General features: G+C 46.9%; 1 pseudogene; it reads right to left on the reverse strand.

The window, feature by feature from the left end:
• Positions 1–1,838: 1,838 nt before the first annotated feature.
• LOC144752608 (E3 ubiquitin-protein ligase PDZRN3-B pseudogene) lies at positions 1,839–6,774 on the reverse strand (annotated as a pseudogene).
• Positions 6,775–10,507: the final 3,733 nt, after the last annotated feature.

The following is a 10,507-nucleotide window of genomic DNA, read 5'->3' on the forward strand; positions in this document are numbered from 1 at the left end:
GCTGTGCAGTTTTCCTACTGTTTAAGAATGTATCATCCCCACTGAGAAGTTTGATACTGTCCAATTCTATGAATTGTACTCTTTTTAAAAAGTGCCAATAAAGGCCCATTCGAATTAGGGCAGCACTTCGAAGGGGTGTTGGTAATAGCTCACTACAAGGATAGCATTTCTGTTTAGGCATTCAGACACAGCCCCGTGGACTCAAGGGAGAGCTGTCATTGTTGCAATGAAGATATAGCAGAGGTGCTGTGAAGTGCAGGGACTGCCATCTCAATGCTTACCAACCTTTCTGCAAAGTGCTCATAGAGTACTACTTAAAATTCAAAAACCTTACTAAGCCGTGTCCATGGTACCCTAATTTAAAATATGACAGCGATGCTAAGACATGAAATTAATACCCCACAAATTCTCTAGCCTCTCTGCTGAGAACTATCATATCTATCTAATTTAAAGTAAAACAGTTCTGCTCTTGCACTGACGAATACAAAAAAGAAGTGTCGGTGCTGCATAATCTATATTTAGTGGCAATGCTGAGAAGTCATGGCTCTGTACCCATTCAATATGTGCCAGCCTTGGAGGAGGATAAAATGGACTTCAGACCCTACTTTTGATCTGTCCTTAAGCCTCGCCGTTCAGGCAGCCAACACATTAAAATACCTTTCATTTACACAACCATAGCTTGACACACATCTTCATGGTCATCATCGTACTAAAAGTTTCCATTGTAAAAAAAAGCCCTTAACACAGCCTTTAGCATTCTATGTTAATAACTCATATCCTTGTCAAAATCAAGTCACTGCACTTTAAAGCAATATGAAATGGTGCCTAAACATAAAAGGGCATGATGACAAGAGCTACATTTTAATTGATATGAACAACTTATAATTATCATCTGAATCTTCTACATCCTCCTAGTTGATTTAAAGACAAGAAACATGGGATTATGAGAAGTTAAACTTTGGAAGGTAGGGCACTGAAATTACATATTTGTTTCCGCTAACCACAAAAGTTAACTTCGAACTCACGACAATGACTACAAAATAAAAAAGGTAATGCTTCAAAATTATAGTTACCGACATTGATATGACATAATTGATATACGTAAATATAAGTGAACCTTCAAAATGAAAAATCTTACTATCCCAAGGGAGCACAAGAAGAAAAACCGTAACTAGTAGCGCCCTTCCAAAGTAGAGCTGGATGCAGAATATTTGGAAATCTGTACCAAAATCAACTAGAACAATTTGCCGAGTACAACACCACGAACGCTTAGCCCTCATCATTAAAAAAGTGACGTGTCACGTCTACAATGAGCTGCAGGATATATCTAACGAGCACAGCACAAAATGTTTTTCTTTTTATTTTTGCAAACAGCAGAGGCAAGATTGTGGTTTATTCCGCTGAACGATGGTTAACCTGAGACCAGTCTATTTCATTATGATCATATTCTAAACCCCGGCAGCAAGTAGTCTTACAACACCACAGATCACTACTTACCTCGCCTGAGTCCGGCCCGTACATTTCTTTTCTTGATGTCATTGCAACACAGAGATCCTTCCCTAAGAACCCGGAAAGACTCAAACAGCTCTTCCTTAATATTCGTGATTGTTTACGGGCACTGGGACATTGACAGTACGCTCAGCTAAATCATTTTTTTAAGGCCCCGTGAATTGTGGTTTTGCAATGCTTACATTGCTGGTCTAGTCTATTAACAAAACAAGCTTCAGTGATATTTAACCGAGTCACGAGTTCCAAATAAATCTCATTGCCTCCTTACCTTGCTGTTACTGCTACCATCTCTACTTCTAGCGATGTTGCTGAGGCGAGCCATACACTGGTTAACATTTGCCCGTAGGGTCCGCTCCTGTGTCTGTTTGTCTCTTCAGCGCCTGCTTCAGAACCGTGCTCCTGCACTGCAGGTCCTCGGTCTGTACTCGGAGTGTCCACAGGCAGCAGCGGGTGTCCGGCTGCTGTTGGTCCTGCTGCCCCAGCACCAAGCCGCAGTCCTGAGTGCAGACTCCCAACGGTCTGTAATCACAGCACTCCTGCAAATACCCTTCTACGTCCTTCATGTTTAGGATTTCGTGGCAGCCCGGCTGGGGGCACTTGCTGAGGCTGTACTCAAGGAGCCGAGAGTGCTCGTCCAGGTCTTGCAAATGGATGGTGTTGCTGCAGCCCCTTCCCCGGTTACCACACTTGAACTCCAGCCCCTGAATGAGGTCCCTAAGCGGTAGCACCTGGTGCAGCTCTCAGACAGAGGTAAGCTGACATCCCAGCGGGCAGAGCCCCTGCTTCACTGCCAATGGGTGCAGACATCCGCCACAAAAGATGTGCCCACAGGGTGTGGACAGGGGTTCCTCGAGTTCTCGCGTGCCTCTGTTTAAAGCTCAGAAATTCAAGAGCATGCACGAAAACTAAGACAGGCGAGACGTGGAAACAGACAATCTGCACATGTGTTTTGGGAGACCGTAACATCTGTCAAAGCTTATCGAGACACTATCTACCTGCACAAGCTCAGTGAGAGCTTCAGCACTTAATTTTTGTTTGCTCAGTAACGGTGATCCACGCGTGTAACATGACTAACTGCCTTGGCTCCTATGGGGAAAAAAGCATGTGCAATACAATAGGACTCGCATTTACACGAGAACTATTACATTGCAAACGTACGTACAGTGTAACATTTGAAGTAAAGGGGCCAGTAGCCACGGTAGGCTAAAAATGATGACATAGCATAAAAAGGCGGGGCTCACCAAGCCTCATTATCAATCAGAAGACAGAATTGACGAAGGAAAAGCACAGAAGCCAATGAAAAATATGGACTATTGCATGCCTCGCAGAGTGAGCAGCGCATGCGCGCTGCCGCTAAAGTTCGACCTAAAAAGTAAACCAAGGATCTAAAGGTTTTAAAAATTACAACTGTGAACCAATCCATGATCTTTACCAAACCCATCAATGCCTGAAAAACTTTTGGTTTCCTCTCTAAGTGTCGCCAACCCTCCTCCAGGGATCATCACTCAGCAGATTGATGTTACAATATCTACATAAAATAAGTGGGAGAGGCCATACTGTTAGTTCCGTAGAAATAACATTGATTGCTCCAGGGTAATCAATATTTCTCCCATACAATACACATACGTCACTTTCCCACGGAGATTAATTAGCATTCTGTTACATTTTTTAAATGTTTTAATTCATTTTATTTATTGCATGTTATGTTATGTTATGTTATGTTAATATAACATATTGAGTGCATGAATACCCGGAGGTGCCTTGGCGCTAAGGAACTGCAGTAAGCCTTGGAGACCCTTGCCTAAATTCAGGGCTAATAAATACATGGGGGACCTGTTACGATCCCACTCCAGCTGCACAGCCATATCTGCTGCCAAATGAGTCTAATAAACCAATTCTCTGTAACTCTTCTTTTTATCCTTATTTTAAACTCCATTCTCTCTTGCTTTATCCATTTTTCATCAATTTATTATACCCATTTCCATTTTTCATTCGGAAAAAATCCGTAGACAGGAGATGTTTCCATCGGACAGAACTTTATTTTAAAATTCACCTAATGCATATCGGTCTAAAACCTTCATCAGGAGTATCTATAAAAAATTAATTAATACGACCATTAGTTTAAACATACTACAATGATTGCAAAGCACAAACGTATAGCATATGGTACATTGATAAAGAAAAATGTGGGTGACCTATTGCATTGCAATTGTTTGTTATTTATTTTTTACAGTTTATATAGCACAAACTCAGCCCAGAGCATTGGAGTGCTTTGCATAAGCAAAAGTTTAGACTACACCAGCCCAGATTCCTTTTTTTAATTTTTTTAGGTCTCGCATAGCATTGCAGGGCAACGCGCTGCTCACTTTAGGAGACATGCACTATACACTATAATGGGGGGAAGCTCCACCCACTTTCCAGCCATATTTTTGATTGGCTTCAATTATAAATGCTGCATTTTGATTCGTTTTTTACTGCTTAGTCCCTCCTCCTGATGGCCTTGTTGTCATTTATATCCTTCCCTGGCTATTGGCCCCTTTACTCCAAAACTATTTTTGGCCCTGTGTTCCCGCCCGACCCCTCCCACAGTCTGTGACTTTTCACCCCCCCCCACTCCCATTCGTATCTTCCTGGACCCCAACCCTCCCGTTTTCAATGCAATAGGTCTCGTGTAAATACACGCCCTATTGCATTAAGAAATGCTTGTTTGTTGTGGGATTGGCTGGCTGATTGCACTCTTTTTTGGTGTCGTGCTGCTGACGGCTTATTTTGCCTGACCAAAAGATGACAGTCCCTATAACACATGCGCAATCCAAACATGCAAATGCTTCACTTCCGCTACTTGAATACAAGAGAATTAAGAGTAGCGCAGGTGTGCCGGTCACCAGGGGTGCAGGATCGCTGCAGGGCAACTCTAATCAGCACGATGGATAACACACTTAAATGCATAAAAACTGACAGTGTAAACATCAAAAACGCCTCCCCTTGGCCAGGCAAACTTTCCCAGCATGGAAAGTCACAAAATCTCAGCTGTCCACTTGCCTGACCTAGAGCGCCCATCACAATTGGCTCCGTGCACTGAAAACGTCACCAGGAAGTTGATGCGCGGTCTTCTCAGTCGTGGAAGATCTGGAGCCACAGCAACGATCTGTCTCCATGACAGGACACACAAGAGGACCGCTCAATGCCAATCAGCCAGAAGGAAACTCCAATAGCGAGGCTGGCACAACGCGAGATCTCCGGAGCTCCGACGCAACTACGAGAAGGCGCCAGGCGGTGAAAGAAGGCAACAACGAGGGCGTCGTGAGCTCCTCTGACCAAACTCGTCATCAAAATGTTAGGAACACAACATGGAGATGAAGAAGAGTCTTCACTGAAGTGTATCCCATAAGACGAGGAGCCCACTGGAACGTGCCTTCATGCGGAAGGATGCCAGAGTAAAAATACAAAGAACGTTGACAAAAAACATTCGCACCAGCAACAGTACATCAACACATAACAATTATATATTTAAGTACATGTATGTAAAACGCTCTTTTATCGTTGCGTTATTAAAAAACTATTCAAAAGAAAAAAACATATCTCACTTTACCCCGCCTCTAGCGCACTTGGTGCACTGTCCAAGTTACAGGAAACTGGGTGATTCAGGAGTGTGTGCCCCCATCTTTGCACTGACAGCTTTTGTATGTTTCTGGTGCACACACCTGTGCAAGTCCTGGTTGTAAGGCAGATTCCTTTAAATTAGCAGGCACACAACCACAGATGGGCTATAGAACCATGCAAAGGCTGTCCCCTCGTTGCCGCACTGTACTTCCAGTAAACTCGCGCAGACACCCGTTGCATGTTCCGACGTAGGGCACATTGCTGGGAAACAAGCTTCCCTTAAATTGGCCCATATTCCACGCTTGCGACTCTAGTGAGTTCTACAACTTATCCCTGTGTCCAAAACCCACTGCTGGGCACCAGGCGCAGGTCTCTGGTCGTGTGGAACAGATATCATAATGTGATTGACACTGGCATTGGTTCTGCTGCTCTGGCCTCATTGTGGCCCCGCTGGGTGCCCACAGTTTACAGTCCAGGTGCCTACTTCCTTGTAGACACTGCTGGGCCCCAGGCGTAGGTCCTTGGTAGTGTGCAACAGATAATATGACGTGATTCACACTGGCACCGGTTCTGCTCTCCAGCTTCATTGTGGGCCTCTCTTGGTACCCACAGTTTATAGTTCCGGTGCCTATGTTTTTTTTACTCTAAACCTCAGTGTGGTGCTCACTTCAGGGACACCTCGCTTCATGTTTCCTTTTTTTCTTTAAAGATAAGAGCGGCGCCTGCTACAGGGACACCGCACTTTGTTTATGTTATAGCTCTTTTGGCTTTGCCAAGGCTTTTTTATTCTGACGCCCTGCTAGCTTTGCCTATGTACACACATCCGGGCTATCAGTGAGTATTCCGGATAAACAACTAAGGCCGAGCAATGCCTGGTGCTCACCTAACCAAACAAAGGTGCTTCTCGTGGTGGCCAGTGACATCTTCAGCCTGAATGTATAAGGCACGTCTATGGCATAAACAATGTTGTCCTTACATCGTTCCTCTTTACTAACAGAATCTCTTAGTAGCACTGGGGTAGCTCGGGGGGGAGCGGTGGGGGTGGTCCGCCCCAGGCGGCACTATTTTGGGGGCGGTAGGCACAAGTGTGGTGGCTGTTGCTGAGCAGCCAGTACACACGTGTATCTGAAAGTGCAAGCGCACCTGCTTGCAAGAAAATTCTGCACCACCTAGCATAGTGGTTTCAGACACCACTGACTCGCACTCTCATCAGACCCGGCAGTACAGAAACCTTACCTCGTCAGGAGTAAGTACCCAGCTGTCCAATGGCTACTTTCGTTTCCAGCCACCTTGTTATGAGAAAAAAACGCCTGACATGTTTTGGAGTTTACACTAGTGGGCAATCATGGCACTGCAGCGGTTATGATCCTGCGAGCTAGATTATCATTACTACGTACCGGCGGCAATCTTGTGAAAGTGCCTCCTTCAGGCGAAATGGAAGAGGTCCTCGCACAGTGGAAGATTTAATTAATTACATCGATCCAGGCAAAACGGCCAGATTGACCTGACCCCACACCGACAGCCAGGCTTAGAGAGAACCACGGACCGCGGCAGCCGCAGGAGTGGTTGTCCTCAGCCCAGGGCACTGTCACCAGTCCACTACAGTGCACAGTACCTGCCAGAATCCCATGGCCTGGCATTGGTTTCTGCGGGTGTAGGCATGACTACAAGCCAGACACGGCTGGCCTGTTGGCAGGGCACCGGCTCGCCTTGCAAAGAAGTAAGGTACTGTGACTTCTAATTGTACTTAACTTTATGCCTTTAACAATGCGCAGTGGTCATCCAGCACTGCCTGCAGCCGTTTAACTGAGAACTGTGCAGTGACGCAGTCTGTCTCAGTAGGTTTTTGCGACAGCGTGAAATTTTGTTTTGGGCTGGGGTGACTTAGCTCCACTGATTGTGGTGCAGTGGCGTAGCTAGAGCTTCTGGCAACCGGGGCTATCCCTCAGATTACCGCCCTTGGCTGGGGGGCTGTGGAAAATGGACGGCGAGCAGTGGGGGTGGATTGTCAGGGTTCAAGTTACAACGTCACTCTCAACTCCACTGGAGGTGAAAGTAAACGTTGGAGCGGAGGTGCTGCGTGGATCTACCCACTATTTTCACAGGGTGAACACCATCCACCCTGCCAAGAAGTTGGGCCACACAGAATTATGCTGAACTTGTATATATATATATATATATGAACTTGTCCATGTGTCATTTTTAGACTCCTGGACACGTTCAGCAGCACCTGCACATTGTCTGCTTTTCATTCCCATCAGCATCGTGCTGACAGCAAAGAGGGCTTTTTTATCTTCACCTCCAGCTGGGCCAAAGGTAAAGGCCAAGTTTAGGGGTCATTAGGCCTCCTTTTGATGGAGTGGCCTGGAACCTCACACTTAAATGTAAATGCAACAGAGGGAAATAAAAGCACACAGCTTGTTATCTCCTCACAGGTACTTATTAGAGGCACAAACTGTAAGAATGTCATATGTGTTGGTCTGTCCCAGTATTTACCCACAATTTAAATAGCACTATTTTTATGCAAGTGTGTAAATCAGTGTACAAGATGTGTTGCATGAGTCAGTGAGGGTTAAAAGGTGTAGCAGTCACATATCCTACATAGCTCACTGTGCTATATTGAATGGCTTACTATTTATGAACTGCAAGTAACGAAGGATCTGTGTTCAAAGCAGTAACCCACTTACCTTGCTACATTAAAAAAAAAACATCCTATCATCTGCATATTGCATGATGTGCTTTGCCAGTACATTAACCTTCTGTACTACTTGGGGCGTGGTTTCGCTGTGCTGCAAAATGGCCACACACTAGCACGGCTCCGCCGGCCGAGCTCAGATAATCTGTCCAAAATCCGTCTAACACGCTGATGTCCAGGCGGAATAGGTGGCAGAATACACAACACCCACCCCAGAACTCGTAAGTGGGCAGCAGGAGGCGTGTGACCTGCTGGGAACGAGTGTGGGCTGATTAATGCGTGGAGATGATGTGCGGTCTACCCTAGAGCTGAGGCCCGGACCTCGAGTTGCTGCGGATGAGAGGCAGCGGCTGAAGTGCACTGAATGCGAGGACAGCTGGAGAGCACTGAACAGGGCGGCGAGACCTCCGCTGGGACTGGAGGACCAGCGAAACACCATCGGGGCGTCTTTCGCTACAACAGCTAAGGTACCTGGCTCGCGGGGTCATGCTTCATGGGAAGAAGAGTTGAGAGCTCCGCCCGACTGCCATTTAGTGATCAACGGTGGGTGCGACCCAGGCAGGTTGCAGAGTGCCCGGTATTGTCGCTGGCGGGAATGCGCAACGTTTTGTCCCCAGACACTACGGATGCCTGCTGGGGGACTGCCTTGGGGCTACCCTGATCCTGCAGGAGGCAATCTGCAAAAATAAATAAGGTGACGCCGCCATTTGGAGGACTGCTGAAACGGCCCCCATTTACTCCGCGGACCGCGTGTGACGCGCTGCGGGAGGGAACCGCTGTATAGTAGGAGACAACTACACATCGTTGGTGGTATGGTGCGGCGCCTCCCTGACATCTGGAGACACAGAGGGGGCACAATTGACGCGGTGTAGAGCCAGTGGGAACCGCTGTGGTAATTATACAGACTTGCTGCTATCTGTGCAATAGGATTGCGCTCACTGTAACTGGGTGTTATGTAACTGTGTAGGACAAATGCTATGACAACTGGACACCTATGTAGCTCTGCGACACGGCTGCCAATCAGCACTGCGGCTGCTGACTCGTAAAGGGGACGGCAGATGCCCAGGCTGTGAGGGAACTACTCGTAAGGCCCTGGTTGATTTCTCCTCATGTGCGAATGTCTGGCGGCGCCCCCCACCTGACCCGTGTGGGCAGACCAACGGAGGCTGGAAGTCTGTGAATAGACACCCCAAACTGAAGTGCACCTTCTGCGTAACATTCTGGACAACACGCCGCACCGAAGGACGATTAAAGTCCAGTTGAGGCCTAGATCGGGTCAGCCAGAGACACAGAGAGCTGCAAAGGGTACGAAAAGTCGCGTAAATCTGGATGCTGGAGGCACCCTGAGGGTGAAGTGGCATGGTGCAAGTGAGTGCGACAAAAGGAACTGGCGGATAATTGAGAATCAAGACGTGACCTGCGCCCTTAATATTCATGAGCTTGATACTGCTGGAAGAGGCTGGAAACCATTGTTCGCCTTTATTACCTCGCTACCATTAAGAAACACATGAGACCATGGGCAAGCTCAGATACTAGACAGCCCCGAATTAACTTTGACAAAAAAACTTCCAAACAGGCTGAGAACGATGTTAGACACCAAGATCATGTGGACGATGCGGGCTCTGGCAGGTGCCAGAGGAAGATATACGTACCATGTTTAAAGGACTGAAAACAAGCTTGCAGGGCATAGACTCCAAGATGTATACCCTAGCGGAAAGCATGGATAGAATCACGCAACGGGTTGAAAAGCAGGAAGGGCGCCTCAGCATACTTGAAACGCAAGTGACGGAAACTGAATAGGGTAAGACGAAAGTGGAAAAGAAGCTACGTGGTATGGACAAGATACTGGAGGTGATTCAACAGAAGAATGAGGATTCAGAAGCCAGGTCGCGAAGGAACGACGTGCAGATCACGGGAGTTGCGTAAACGACGGAAATTCAAAATATGGAGAAATATTTGGAAATATTTGGAAACAATGATGAGAGATCTTTTCGGACTGGACCTGTTCACGATGTTCCTTATTGAGAGAGCGCACAGATCGCTAGGCCCCAGGCCGCGGCCGGGAGCGCCAGCACAGCCGATCATAGCGAGAGTACTAAACTACAAAGACCTTGACACAATACTCTGCCTGAGAAAGGTGCTATCCAATACCAAGGAAACAATATAGCGCTGTATCCTGACTTCACACTACAGGTACAGGCAGCCCGCAGAAAATGTATTCCCACTGAGAAAGTTTTTCAACAAATAGGTATGAAATATGAACTGATATACCCGGCCAAATTGCCAATAGAGGGAAATGGGAAGCCCACCTTCTTCACGGACACTAAAGCAGCGTTAGCTTATGCGAAACAAATGGCGAAGAACCAGAGGAAACGGAAGGTGTCAGGTGAAGAACGGGCGGAAACTGGACTGAATGATAATGATTGAAGTGCGCAGACAGTAATACATGCTGTAGGGTGGTGCAACACGCTTGGTGGAGCGCCGCTGGGAGGGCCGACGAAAACTGGTAAGGCGAGCACATGTCATTGAACCAGGGAAGGCACATGTATCCGCATAAACTGTTGTTCTCTCCTGCCACAGTATGTTGTATGGTAATTGAATAAGATTCCTGAACCTTGGGTGTGTTATTACGTGCTCGGCCACCCTGCCACAAGTGCAGGGCAGTTAGCTGGCGGCCTTGCGCACGCCATGAGATGATTT

The sequence above is a fragment of the Lissotriton helveticus genome, chromosome 5_1, assembly GCF_964261635.1.
Source record: "Lissotriton helveticus chromosome 5_1, aLisHel1.1, whole genome shotgun sequence".
Lineage (NCBI taxonomy): Eukaryota > Metazoa > Chordata > Amphibia > Caudata > Salamandridae > Lissotriton > Lissotriton helveticus.